Source organism: Oncorhynchus keta, chromosome 29 (assembly GCF_023373465.1).
Source record: "Oncorhynchus keta strain PuntledgeMale-10-30-2019 chromosome 29, Oket_V2, whole genome shotgun sequence".
Taxonomy (NCBI): Eukaryota; Metazoa; Chordata; class Actinopteri; order Salmoniformes; family Salmonidae; genus Oncorhynchus; species Oncorhynchus keta.
Genome location: NC_068449.1, coordinates 17283718 through 17298188, shown reverse-complemented (window position 1 = coordinate 17298188; position 14471 = coordinate 17283718). Strand labels below are relative to the sequence as shown.

The 14471-nt window shown below is 43.6% G+C and overlaps 1 protein-coding gene across 5 annotated transcripts in view; it reads left to right on the top strand.

Annotated features, from left to right (window-relative positions):
* The window catches only part of LOC118362156 (rho guanine nucleotide exchange factor TIAM2-like), a 130519-nt gene that overhangs the window by 39385 nt on the left and 76663 nt on the right, over positions 1–14471 (top strand). The window contains exon 1 of one of the 5 annotated variants that reach the window (XM_052486135.1): positions 11873–11993. The exons of 3 other annotated variants lie outside the window; for them this stretch is intronic. The gene's annotated coding sequence lies outside the window, so the exon portion shown is untranslated. Of the gene's footprint in view, positions 1–11872; positions 11994–13019; positions 13169–14471 lie in introns of those variants that run through there. One more of the 5 variants, XM_052486134.1, reaches the window with a different exon arrangement.

Sequence of the window (14471 nt, the reverse complement as noted above, 5' to 3'; positions counted from 1 at the left end):
TTATTCACAGTTTTATGATTAATGGAGCATACCCTCTCTGGTGACTCATACGCCTGATGTCACTCAGTCAGCCAATTGGAACAACTGTGTCTGGGAGAGAAGACGCATGATTGCCTTACAGTACAAGGTGTAGCAAGTCTTCATTTAAGTGAATATAGCTAAGCCCAGGCAGTAATATGTGTTGACTCCTGAGGGCTACTGTAGCCTGGCTGTTTGTTTCCAGTAGGATAAGGTTGGACAGGGCAGAGCTGGGTTGGGCTGGGCAGAGCTGGGCTGGGCAGAGCTGGGCAGGGCTGGGCAGAGCTGGGCTGGGCTGGGCAGAGCTGGGCTGGGCTGGGCAGAGCTGGGCTGAGCAGAGCTGGGCTGGGCAAGACACTGAGGGAAAGCAGCAGGCTTTCTGGTTAGCAGCTCGTGTGGAGAGATCAGCCTCGCTGAAAACTTGTGGTTCTTTTTTATACCAATAATGATATTTTACAGTAAATAGGTTAATATCCATCCATTTACCGATAATAACAGTGGAGCAAAAAGCCAGGAACTGCGGTTTCCTTACAGTGTAGCCTCAGTCCAAAGCAAACGTTATAGATTACTGCTGTTATTACTTTCTCTCTGGTTTGTCTGTTCTACTGTCTTCATTCCCCTGCTCTCTCTATCAATTTATATTAATTTAAATGTAAGGGGCTTTATTGGCCTGGGAAACATGTTTACATCGCCAAAGCAAGTGAAATAGATAAATAATTTAAAAAATATGTAGTAAACATTACACTCACAAAAGACTTCAAATGTCATTATGTCTATATACATTGTTGTAATGATATACAAAAGGGAAAATAAATGTTGCTGTTGTGATTGCACACTGTGGTGTTTCACCCAACACATATGGGAGTTTATCGAAATTGGATTTGTTTTCGAATTCTTTGTGGGTCTGTGTAATCTGAGGAAAATATGTGTCTAATATGGTCGTACATTTGGCAGGAGGTCAGGAAGTGTAGCTCAGTTTCCACCTCATTGTGTGGGCAGTGTCTCTCTATCAGTGTATTACCTTCATCTAATGGAGGTCTGATGGTTTGATGAGAGAGAAAGTTCTTAATGGAGGACCTTCTGGTCTTGGTTAATAGAAGCCATGTTAATACCCTCAGAGTATGTATTACACACCAGATGGCTAGGCCTGACATGGCGACGAGAAAGTCGATGAGAGTTATTCTTCGTAAGTGGGGGGGGGTTTAATGTCAGAGACCTGCCTGTTTCTGCTAATTATGCTATCCTATAGCGCCACAGGCTTCTCACAGCGAATCCCACAGGGTTTTACAAGAGTATTTTAACAAGCTTCCATACTCTACTCTCCCCCTCCCTGACATGTGTCTGGACTGTTAGCTCTGCCATAACTGTGCTAACATATTTATAACACACGCACACTACTTTTCTACGCTACAATTCCACAGTAAGCGCACATGCCTTGCATCAGACGACCACACATTTATCAACATGGAGAAACTCATAAATGCAGGTATTCTTTACTTTACATATTACATACCACAGTATGTGTGTCTGTCCATAATAACTGACAGAGTTGGACTGTGCAACTCTCGTGTCTGATTGACAGTCTGTATGCTTTTCTAGTGATGTCAAATGTCCTTATTTCCTGTGCTTTCCTGTCATTATCCAACTTGGTGGCAAAGCTTTTTCCCCTCTCCTAAGTCAGTCTGAGACTGGATGACAGAACACGCTACAGGCTAGTATAAAGGCATACAACCTGAAGGTAGAGAGGGGGTCTACACACACACACGCACACACACACCACGAGTGAGGAGCCAAACAGAATGTGTTTTGTATCAGCAGTGCATTTGCCTGAGGGGGTTAAATAGCCCTCTCTATTTTCCCTAAGCCCCCCACAGATTAAGGAATGAAGGCATGGAATAAATACTCCACTTGTGTTCTCATAAAAGATCATTTTGATCCCTGTGACCTTCACTGGCTGAAGCATCTGCCTGTCTATTACAGCCTGCTCTACAGGACCACAGGCCAGGCCCTCTCCATGGTGCATCATTTCTATAAATTGGTATTTATGACTGGCCATTTTATTTATTTTTTGCTGTTCTCTAAATGCTCCATTGTGCCGTAGTATTCAACCCCTGTGTGATATTGGTGTGTTTTCTTGTCAGAGTCCTTGCATGACTGCCTAACGAGCCTGGGTCTCATTGATATTCTTTGGGCTCTTCTTGGATGGGTTAATAATAGGCTTGGCATCAGCTTTAATTCAATCATGTCAGTAAAGGGCTGCACATGTGGCACAGCTGCTAGTGCTTACCCCCTAGCTGAGGTGCCAGTCTGGTCCTGCATTCGCTTTGCCAGCTGCATTGTTGTCCATTTTTTAAAATGACATTTTTAATGGTTCTGTTGAGAGTGTGAAAGAGTTTGTTTTGCATAGATTTGTTTGACTGTGATTGTAATTCAAATCAGCTCAGTGCATGTACCTTGTCCATAATAACCAGAAAATATTTGTATTGTTTTCAACTGTCTGTTTCTCCTGCTTATTTTCCCTTTCAACCCCTAAGTCAAGCCCAGTGCTGGTTTGCCATCTAGCAGCTATATTGTTTTACATAAATACCCATAGGCCTACATTGGAAGTGATAATTCAACAGTGAAACATCCTTTAATTTTAGCCTTACCTCTTTGGATTGGTTTTATGGAATTCCTGTGGACTGAAACACTGGGGAGACAAATGTGTTTCCAATTGGATAGGAGAAAAGTCTGAGGAATACCACACACACACACACACACACACACACACACACACACACACACACACACACACACACACACACACACACACACACACACACACACACACACACACAGTAAATAACATTGCATGATTGCTGTGACACAGTTCTTTTAAGTAATCTGTTGCTGGTTGGACAGGGAGCATCTGCTGTATAGATGAGTGATCTCAGCCACACACACTCAGCTCTGCTATCAGTTATCAGCTTGTCAATGGAGTGCGATAGCATTCGTCTTAACCTTTTGCAATGTGTGATCGAAAATTCTCCATAATACAGAATGTGTTTGTCCATCCGTTGGCATGTGAGGACTAGAGTTTTTTTTCAGGCAGGGTAACCCCTTACCTTCAGAGAGAGGCTCTTTAGAGGTCAGCAGAACTCTTCAGTTTATGAAGCTCCTGGCCAACACACATTCTATACCATAAATATGTTCACATTGCTGATCAGGTAGAGTGGACCACATTTCTATCCTATGCCTGTAGTATAGCCTGTACCTATCTACCAGGTGTAGGTACTGGACTTTGCATTCAATATAGCATAAGACTGGTATGTAAAAAGTTTAGTAACACTTAGAATGATAAGCTCTGCCCACCAGGTCTTTTAGCAAAGAGGAATGTCCAACTCTTTAGTAAACTGATCTCATAGCTGTGGTCCATTCTGGCCTTTAGGCTTTAACTAAATGAGTTTGATCAATTGCCTTGGTGAACAAACAAGGCACTCTGTTTCATTGATTGTGTTTAACTTTCCATATGTCCTCATTTAACATGTCTGTAAAGCTCGCTCACTCAATGGACTCTCATTGTTGCAGTCTAGTCTACACAGCGAGTCAAAAGCTGCTGAAAGAGGATATGAATTGATGCTTTCAGATCATATATATATCTGTCGATATTCCCTTGAGCAAGGCACTTAACCCTAATTATCTCCAGGGATGCCGTACTACTATGGTTGACCCTGTAAAACAACACATTTCACTACACCTATCTGGTGTATGTGATTTTTTAAAGAAATGTTTAAAGTTGTGCTTCTAAGAACCAACATGGTTATTTGAATTAGAAGCTCAGCTACAGTGGAGATGCACATGACCTTTCTGTGTCTCTGGCTTGGCACAGAGTTATGTTTACACCGTATTACTGTATACCGTCTACTCATTTCGGGTGTGTGTATTCCAGTAGTGGTATAGACCAGGTTCAGCACGTCATGGCCTGCTATCTAAACAGCTTAGATTAGTCCTGATGGATGGTTTATGTTGTAAAGGGCCTTTTGTTTACATGACTCTGATGTAGACCCTCCAGCCATCTAGCTACAGCCTAGCCCCCTCCACTGAGGTCACATGAAGTGTGTTACATTACATGCATGTGGAACAGCCACAGTTAGAACTACATAAACATGTGCAGCTGAGACAACGTAATGCAGACAGGGCAGGTTCTAGGACTTTGGCTCTGTCATTGCCTTTGCCTTACTTTTAATTTTTATTCATATATTTATCAATTCACATTTTTGATTCATTCAATTATACACCATCTGCTGGTGTGTCCCTGCCATATAACCTGGTGCCTCTGGGGACCCTATGATCTAGCCAGTGGTCACAAATTGGATCAAAGAGTGATTCATTGTCTGTGTGACTTGACTTTGGCTCTATTTGGAGCCAGAATGGTGATGCCTTTCCATAAAAAGGAGAATTGAGACCCGCCAACTGGAGCCATATCGGTAACATTTGGATCCTCTTGGTAGAGTGGAGCTGGAACAGTTAACTCATCATCATTAACGTCAACTTGTCCTCCAGGCTTCTAGTCCCACAGCCCCGCATGCTGCCAAACCTTCTCAGGGATGGTTCTAGGCCCTGGTCTGGATGTGTAAAACTGGGTCCAGGGTAACGAGGGCTGCTCTCAGCTCGGAGAGAGGCAGTTACTATGGGGAAGACCACAAGGGCAACCCCCTGGTGTCAAGAATGTAGAGGGGATAATGAATTTCTCTGGCAGTGATGGATGAGCTACACACACACACACACACAGTCTTTGGACATCCCTGCACCATTGTGAGCCGGTGTGGCTGGCTCTGCTGGGACAAAGACTTGGTGGTCTGCCCTGCGAGCCCAGATAAATGAGGAGCAGTTTATTGATAACTTATTACACTAACTTAAGCCTGATACACTCTTAACGATTAACATTGTCTTTCAAGCTGTCAATTTGTGAATTTATCATTTTACATCTCTTTATATTATAGGATGGTGAACACAATGATGACGATGTATGTATGTATGTATGTATGTATGTGCATTCCTATGTCAGTATGTGTGTTATAATCACCTCGGTGTGTATCCAGTATCCAGACTATATTGACCTCTCCAGTATCTTCTCCGACCTGTTTTTGTTCTCCTTTGGTAAATGTGTTTGATGGATCAACATGGCTGTGTGATCTGTCTCCTAGCGTGTGTGCTGCTGTGGGCTACACACCACTATGTTAATAAGTGAGCGAGCAGAGAGCTGATTGTAATAGTCTCTCTCCCGCCAGAGGAGGTGACAGATGACCGTGCAGCATGTACAGGACACCCAGTCAACCTGATTCAATTTAAAGACTAGAGAACACACTTTAGACACCCCCACCAGCACACCACTCATGTGTGACAGTGTAGGAGGGAAGAGAGGGGGTTGCAGAGGGATGGTTGTGGGGGCTGGGGATATGGCTGCATATATTTAAAGCATTGACCTTGAGGATTTGAAGAAAAACTGACCTGACAGGTGTGTAAATCTGCTGCAGTCTCTGTTTCACTCTATTTATCTCACTTTCTCCATGTTGAGGAGGAAACTGGCATGATTGGCAGATATGCCTTGTCTTCCTGGGCTGGACCCACAGTGCTGGGTGGGGACCCGTTTCCCTGGGACCCTCCAGACTCTTATCTGGTCCTCTGGCGGTCAGAGCCTGTTGCTCGCCTGTTTTCCCATGGGAGGGATGTCAGATCATCTGAGACAAACCTCTGCCCCCAGGGCCCACATCTCTGCCGGAGTGGACTGCCAATGGAGAGCCTTGAACAAAAGACCTGAGAGAGATTGTGGTCCTGATTTAAGCTAACTGACATTTTAAGAGTTGAATACTCCTGCTGCAGATGAGTGTGTATTTTACAACCCACAGAGTATGAGAGTTCAACATGTGGCAGCTTCTCCTCTGAGCGTCAGAGTGTCATCTCTCCCACTGCTGGAGAACGGCAGGTGTACATCAACATTCCATCAGCTCCAGTGTCCATTAAGCTGCCTAATGGACAGAGAAAGGTTGTTTTGGGGGTTACACCGGTGCAAGGAAAAGTTTTCGCACACACACTCACAGCTTGTTTTGATCTATGGCCAGGGTTGTCTGACCTACCTGTCACTGATTTGAAATCCCTGCGACTTTGACGGTGTGGATTTTCAATGCAATCAGCATTCACAGCAGTTACCTCTCTGGTACACGCACGCATACACGCACGCGCACACACACACACACACAGACTGCTGACAGCAGCCATGCAACATGGAGAGGAACACTCCTGGAAAGATCACAGGGTTCTCACTCCAATGAACATGGCAGTAGATGTGCTGTTTACTCCCAGCCCGGACTTTGGGTCTGTTAACGTCTCTGTCAGTGGGGAGTAAAACACTCAGGCTGCCTTGTAGTTCTGGAGCTAGACGTCTCTGACATGCTAAGACCTAGACACTCTTTGTAGAACGTTTCCACTGGGGCTGGTTCTGACGGAGAACTTGACAAAGGTGTTTGATCTGGCTGTCGATCTGGTGGTACTGCTTGACAGCCTCCACTTTGGTAGAACTGAGGAGAACTGCCAGACTGCCAACGGGAGAAATCGAGTTCACAGTATGGCATTAAAGAGGGACAAAGTGATTCCTTTTGATCATAGCATAGAATTCTCTGGGTTTTTAGCTTTTTCCACGTTAGAGAGATTTAGTCTCAACATTTTTGTGTGGATTTGGATTTATAGAGTAGAGACTTCCATGCTGACACCTTTAGCCAGCTAAATTTGATAAACAACCAAAATAACTACGGATTTTCTGGTTCATTGTGTTTTCAGAATATCTGGGCAAGTTAGCTGGCTGACTCATTGATGCTGCTTTGTAGTACACCCCTCTGACCTCTAACATTTGACCCTGAATCACTGACATCCTGCTGTGTCTGGATTCCACCACTCTGTCCATCTCTTCCCTCCCTACCTCCATCCCTCTCTCGAAATGCTGTAATTCTCCTCCACAGAGTTTGTTGTGAATATTACAGTCCTGCTGGGTGTTGCTACTCTATTCCCCTATGAGCTGGATAAGAAATGGCATCAAGTTAAAAACAGCACCCAGCTACCAGAATGCATCTGTCAAAGTGTTGGAGACACTGGGTTATTACATTAGCATGATGAGTTAACTTCTCTCTTTTCCCTTTCCTCTCTCTCTTTCTCTCTCTCTCTCTTTTCTCTCGCTCTTTCCACTATCTTTGGGTGTGTCCCATGGGGTTCAGTGTCAAGCAGATTAATGGAGGGAGGATTAGACCATATTCCTTTCATACACGTTTTCATGAACTGCCATTACACAATCCCCTAAATTAAGTGTCTCCCTTTTTACTATGTCATATCTCCTGGGATATCAGAATTGGTGAAAGAAAGATGGTTCATGAATCAGTTTGGACAAGGAGACCACAGTAGTGCCTTGTAAAGTCTCAGTCTACGGGGCAAGATGGGAGTGGAAGGGAGCAGCGTCTTTATGGTCACGTGTTGGTTTTACTATGGTAAACAGAGCGGTATGGGAGGAGAGGAGGTGTGGAGGGAGAAATTGACTATCTGAGGATGGCTATCAATAGTGTGGGAGTGGTAAAGGTTGGCCTTGGGGTGCCTCTGTGTTCTCTTACTGAGGGAGGTGACTGAATGGTAGAGGCTATCAGGGGTTGAGGGGTATCATAGGTTGTATCATCAGGGAGGTGTGTGTAAACCCACCAAACCTAAACCCCACTGCACTCTCTCTGAACCCTGTACCACCCTCATACTTTCCCAGCCTCGCATTCGCAAAGCTAGGGGCATGTGAAGGGCTTTTAGACCTGTTAGTGAAGAGCGCCATATAAATGTAATCCATTACTATCATTATGTACTACAATGTGCCTCTGCTCTTTCAAGGACTTTATCTGTCAGGGTGCTGAGTAGGAGTCCGCCCAAATGCCATGTAGATGTATGTTACATGAGACTCCTGGCAGAGAGAGAGAGATTATCCCCTGATTGGATCCTGGCCCCTCAGAGCTCATTCCTCCTGTTAAATTATCTTAATTAGGGTCAGTCCATTCATTGTGCTCCATTGAATTATCCAACACCTGTTTTGTATGAATATGTATAACACCTCTCATCTTTCGCTTTCTCCCTTCCTTTTCGTCATGCTTTTATGCTTCTGAATGTGCGTTGTGACTGGTCATACATTTGGCAGGAGGTTAGGATGTGCAGCTCAGTTTCCACCTCATTTTGTGAGCAGTGTGCACATAGAGGTATTCTGTATTCTCTCTCTCTCTGCCTCTCTCTCTCTGTCGCTCTCTCTCTCTGTCGCTCTCTCTCGCTGTCGTTCTTTCTCTCTTTCTCTCCTTCTCTCTCTCCTCTCTCAAGCAACACACACTTTCAGAGGCAGAGAAGCATATAATAGAGATATATATATATATATATATATATGCTTCTCTGCCTCTGAAAGTGTGTGTTGGTTAAGCTTTTGATATTTCCCAGACTAGGCCACGGAGGCCATTATGCTTCTGACAATGTTACTTTGGACCCTCTGAATGTCGTTCTTATTGTTGCCAACATTGTGAACTTGACTCCATTTGCCCATGCAGCCGGCCAAGAACAGCCTATTCTTTTACATCCGCTCTTCAAGCATTGCATGGATAATGGGCCAACCACAAGTATGAGTAGTGGATATTGCTTTGAATTATTATGTTGTTTTTAAGCTTTTAACTGATCCGCTCATATTCATTTGGATTTGTCTCAGGTAAATGGTTTGGAGGTTGACTGTGGTCAGAGAGCAGGGAGGACCATGAAAACAGCCCCCTCTGTTGGGTCATGGAATAACCACATAGGTGCTAGAAATTACAGGCACAGTAGGTGTATGTGATCTGAAAGAAAAATGTATATGTTATTTTCCATTTTATAAGCAACCGTATAGTTTGGCTTCTAAGTGTGACCCTTTGTGTGAGTCTATAATGTGCTGTTGTAGTTTTTCGTTCAGCCCAATATTTGTGTTTTTTTTATTTAACTAGGCTAGTCCATTAAGAACCAATTCTTATTTTCTTTGACGGCCTAGGAACAGTGTGTTAACTGCCTGGTTCAGGGGCAGAACCACAGATTTTAACTTTTACCTTGTCAGCTCGGGGAATCAATCTAGCAACCTTTCGGTTACTGGCCCAATGCCCTAACCACTAGGCTACCTGCCTGCCCTTAAGATGGTTCAGTCTTTTATAATATTTGTGATAAACATTAACATGTTCAGTTTAATTACCTGCAAATCAATTTGTTGACACATCCTGTTCAGTTTAATCGAAGCAATGAAATTGTTTTGAGCAACAGATTTTCACTCTAAATTAGAACTTCGAAAATAAAGGACTGACTCACAAAACCCTGGAGGGGAAAAGAACCACCTTTGGAATTGTCTGGCTTACTTCAGACCAGCAACTGGCCCTGCTGTGCTGTGGCTTTGTCAATGGGCCAGTTTGAATGAAGGTTCTGTGTAACCACTAGTATGTGCCCTAAAGGAGCATGTGTGTTTTTAGAAGGGTGGTCACAATTTGGACCCGCCGGGAATGCATAACATTTGGTCTGCGTTTCAGAGACGTTAATTCCAGGGAATGCATAACAGTTGGTCTGCGTTTCAGAGACGTTAATTCCAGGGAATGCATAACAGTTGGTCTGCGTTTCAGAGACGTTAATTCCAGGGAATGCATAACAGTTGGTCTGCGTTTCAGAGACGTTAATTCCAGGGAATGCATAACAGTTGGTCTGCGTTTCAGAGACGTTAATTCCAGGGAATGCATAACATTTGGTCTGCGTTTCAGAGACGTTAATTCCAGGGAATGCATAACAGTTGGTCTGCGTTTCAGAGACGTTAATTCCAGGGAATGCATAACAGTTGGTCTGCGTTTCAGAGACGTTAATTCCAGGGAATGCATAACATTTGGTCTGCGTTTCAGAGACGTTAATTCCAGGGAATGCATAACAGTTGGTCTGCGTTTCAGAGACGTTAATTCCAGGGAATGCATAACAGTTGGTCTGCGTTTCAGAGACGTTAATTCCAGGGAATGCATAACAGTTGGTCTGCGTTTCAGAGACGTTAATTCCAGGGAATGCATAACATTTGGTCTGCGTTTCAGAGACGTTAATTCCAGGGAATGCATAACAGTTGGTCTGCGTTTCAGAGACGTTAATTCCAGGGAATGCATAACAGTTGGTCTGCGTTTCAGAGACGTTAATTCCAGGGAATGCATAACAGTTGGTCTGCGTTTCAGAGACGTTAATTCCAGGGAATGCATAACATTTGGTCTGCGTTTCAGAGACGTTAATTCCAGGGAATGCATAACAGTTGGTCTGCGTTTCAGAGACGTTAATTCCAGGGAATGCATAACAGTTGGTCTGCGTTTCAGAGACGTTAATTCCAGGAAATGCATAACAGTTGGTCTGCGTTTCAGAGACGTTAATTCCAGGGAATGCATAACATTTGGTCTGCGTTTCAGAGACGTTAATTCCAGGGAATGCATAACATTTGGTCTGCGTTTCAGAGACGTTAATTCCAGGGAATGCATAACAGTTGGTCTGCGTTTCAGAGACGTTAATTCCAGGGAATTAACTGAAAAGACACAGAGACACAAGTCCACATGCATTCCCTGGAATTAATGTCTCTGAAACGCAGACCAAATGTTATGCATTCCCTGGAATTAACGTCTCTGAAACGCAGACCAACTGTTATGCATTCACCTTAATTAGCTTTTTAAAATGAGTACAGATCTGGCCTTCTGGCTCTCTTGTCTCTCTCTTAATCCAGCCCTTAGTCGTTCTAGCTTTCTCTCTCTACTTTACTCTCTCACTCTATCAATTCAAATTTAAGGGTCTTCAAATCAAATTTTATTTGTCACATAGACATGGTTAGCAGATGTTAATGCGAGTGTAGCGAAATGCTTGTGCTTCTAGTTCCGACAATGCAGTGATAATCAACAAGTAATCTAACTAACAATTCCAAAACTACTGTCTTATACACAGTGTAAGGGGATAAGGAATATGTACATAAGGATATATGAATGAGTGATGGTACAGAGCAGCATACAGTAGATGGTATCGAGTACAGTATATACATATGAGATGAGTGTGTAGACAAAGTAAACAAAGTGGCATAGTTAAAGTGGCTAGTGATACATGTATTACATAAGGATGCAGTCGATGATATAGAGTACAGTATATACATATGAGATGAGTGTGTAGACAAAGTAAACAAAGTGGCATAGTTAAAGTGGCTAGTGATACATGTATTACATAAGGATGCAGTCGATGATGTAGAGTACAGTATATACATATGCATATGAGATGAATAATGTAAGTAACATTATATAAGGTAGCATTGTTTAAAGTGGCTAGTGATATATTTACATCATTTCCCATCAATTCCCATTATTAAAATGGCTGGAGTTGGGTCAGTGTCAATGACAGTGTGTTGGCAGCAGCCACTCAGCAGCCACTCAATGGCATTTATTGGCATTGGAAGCATGTGTTTACATTGCCAAAGCAAGTGAAATAGATAATACACAAAAGTGAAATAAACATCTGTCTGTCCAATGGAAAAGCATCAGAAACAACACTGAGGGTGTAGTCGTTCCTATACTACATAAAACATATCTGCTCCTAACTTCCACCTGGAGAGTGAGTGAGGCTGGATTGAGCACTTTCACTTTTTCCTCTCCTCACCACTCTCCGTTGCCCCGCGTTACCCTGGAGGATTACAATTCGCTGTGCCTAGAAGCCGGGTTGAGGGAGAGGGAGTTTCCTCGTGCCTCAGTCAGTGTGTGAGTCAGTCAGTGTGTGAGTCAGTCAGTGTGTGTGTGTGTGTGTGTGTGTGTGTGACCGTGTCACTTTAAGACCGGCAGGCTGACTTGGTTGAATCCACTTTAAGATCAGAGGGCTCTAGATTCTCCTTGCTTGCTCTTCAAAGAGCTTTTAGATGAAAGCTTTGGACGGAGGTAAGGGAGGTTTTTGTCTCTCTATTTCATCCTTCCCTTTGTTTCCTCTGTTTCCAGGATTTAAGACAACGCAGAAAAACCTTTACAATGGTTGTCTTCTATCCAGTTGTTCAGGTTTAGACAAGTCTGTGTGTTTGGTGCTTTCTTTGTGTACAAGCGGACTTGAACTTTGCATCTATTGTTGAGGGATGTTGGTTCTAGCAGTAATCACAGGCATGTTCCCTGCTGTAGTGTTTAACTAGCTCTGTATGTTAGCCTAGAACCCAGACAGATTGATTTTGTGAAAAGGTGACCCTTTTCGCTGTCAGCTCACTGTATGTTTCACTGTTAACATTATATTCAGTCACAGCAGAGTCCGATGGACTGATTATTGCAGCGGTTTACTACGATGGGTTCTTTACATTCAATGTGGGGGTTTTGGTCTGTCTTATAGCCCATTATTTAGATCCTATGGTAAAATTGGCAACAGTACATTTAGTATAATCAGTGCTCCATTGTTTAGGATGTTATTAAGAAATGTTTTGACTGTTGGCATTTGTCTGTATCTGAAATGGCTAACACTTATCTCTGTAAATCGCTCATAGGGCGCCATGTCATTCTTGGTTCAGAGCCCGTTGAAGGCCTTTATAATGAAAAAATGCCTAAGAACACTAACATGCAGTTTGATAAGTGGCTTTGGCACTACAGTATAATCTACCATACTGTAATATACTGTATGCCTTCACTCTATGATCCATGGCCTGTTATTTTCTCCTCATAACTGAATGACCACAGGATCCTCAGTAATATCCAGACTGTATGACAGAGATCAGGCAACAACATCTCTCGGTCTTACAACAACAGTCTATTGACTTTAGTTTACCTCCTGTTGTTGTCTGTCCGTGGGGAATTGTCTTATGAAAGTGGGTCTCACTCCCAGACAGTGTTCTACTGCTTCTAGCAGCTGTGGCTAGATTATACTGTACTGCTCCTTTAAGAGTCAGCTAGATATTAGGCTGAGGCTCTGTGCCACAGGAAAGTGATAAGTGATAAGGGAGGAGTCCTCTGGGTACTGATTTGACAGAAGGAAGGTAACATCAGGGAGAACTGGATAATGAATGATACTACTAGATGACGTTATGGGTCTGAGGGAACAATGAAGTTTGAGACCTGAAACCTTCTAAATGATCATACAGGTAAAACTATTGTCTCATTATTGTTCTAGTTTTACTTAATGTCAGATTAAAGCCAAAACCAAGATGTCTTTCTGTGTTTGATGAATTGATCTGAAAGGGCTATGCAGACGAATTCTTAATTTCATGGTGTGGTTTTTCTTTTACTACAAGGTTCAGTGTCCACTTATGGCTAGCCCAGAAATGCACAGCTAGTGGTTCCTGATCTCCAGGGTTCTGTAGTTTACCGGGTAAAAAAGTGCACTAGCATGGAATTGTAGTGCTGAGGCTGGGGATGCATCCTCCAGGGATGGCCCAACCCAGCCCCATGTTTCACACTGCTGTGTGAAGGGGTTTGAGGCTTTGATCCTCAAGTTTACCTTCAAGGACAAGTGTTTTTCACAGACAGCCTCAACATGGCTCAATATGCAACCCTGTGTGAAGTGTGTACTGTCTAATATGCTGTGTGTGTGTGTGTGTGTGTGTGTGTGTGTGTGTGTGTGTGTGTGTGTGTGTGTGTGTGTGTGTGTGTGTGTGTGTGTGTGTGTGTGTGTGTGTGTGTGTGTGTGTGTGTGTGTGTGTGTGTTACAAGGACATGCAGTTTGCTCATGATATAGACACCCCACTATTACACCCCCCAGTGTTTATACCCTGTGGAAATGTGTCCTCACTGACATGGCCCAAGGCTCCATCCCTGAGACACGATGTCAGACTAAACAGAGAGAGGATATAGGAGTCATCCAGGGGCATTAGCAGGGGAATAGCAGGTCACAGGGTGCTAGCGGAGAATAGGGGAGGGCAGGCTCTCTTTGCTCCAGAACAGATGGCCTATAGCGTAGAGGCTATTGAGAGGCACAGGGCTGCAGGCAGGGTCCAGTGTTGTGGTCCCCTCCCCCCAAACTGTTATAAAGCTCCGGTTCAGCCCACAGCACAAGGCTGACATCTACGAGAATGTGAGTGTGCTTGTGCCTTTGCTTTTATTCAGGCAAAGGAAGGCTGCAAGTTTAAAAAGCTCAGTCAGAAGTTGGCTCTGTGTCAGAACTAGCAGTGAAAGGAACTGGAAGCAGCCATAGTGACTCCTGGAGCACACCAGATGATTTTGTCTATTTTCTCCTAAAGAGCTTTGTTTGGTTTCTACTTATTCATTTTGAACGATAGGGAGCAATTTCCCTGCTTCAAACTCTTTAGCTTCGAGGGGCTAATCATTGTCAAAGCTAATCAGAGAGTCAGAAGGTTGGGAGGGGGTAGATGCCTTTCTAGAGTTTTTCTTAGCCACCGTGCTTCTACATCTGCATTGCTTGCAGTTTGGGGTTTTAGGCTGGGTTTC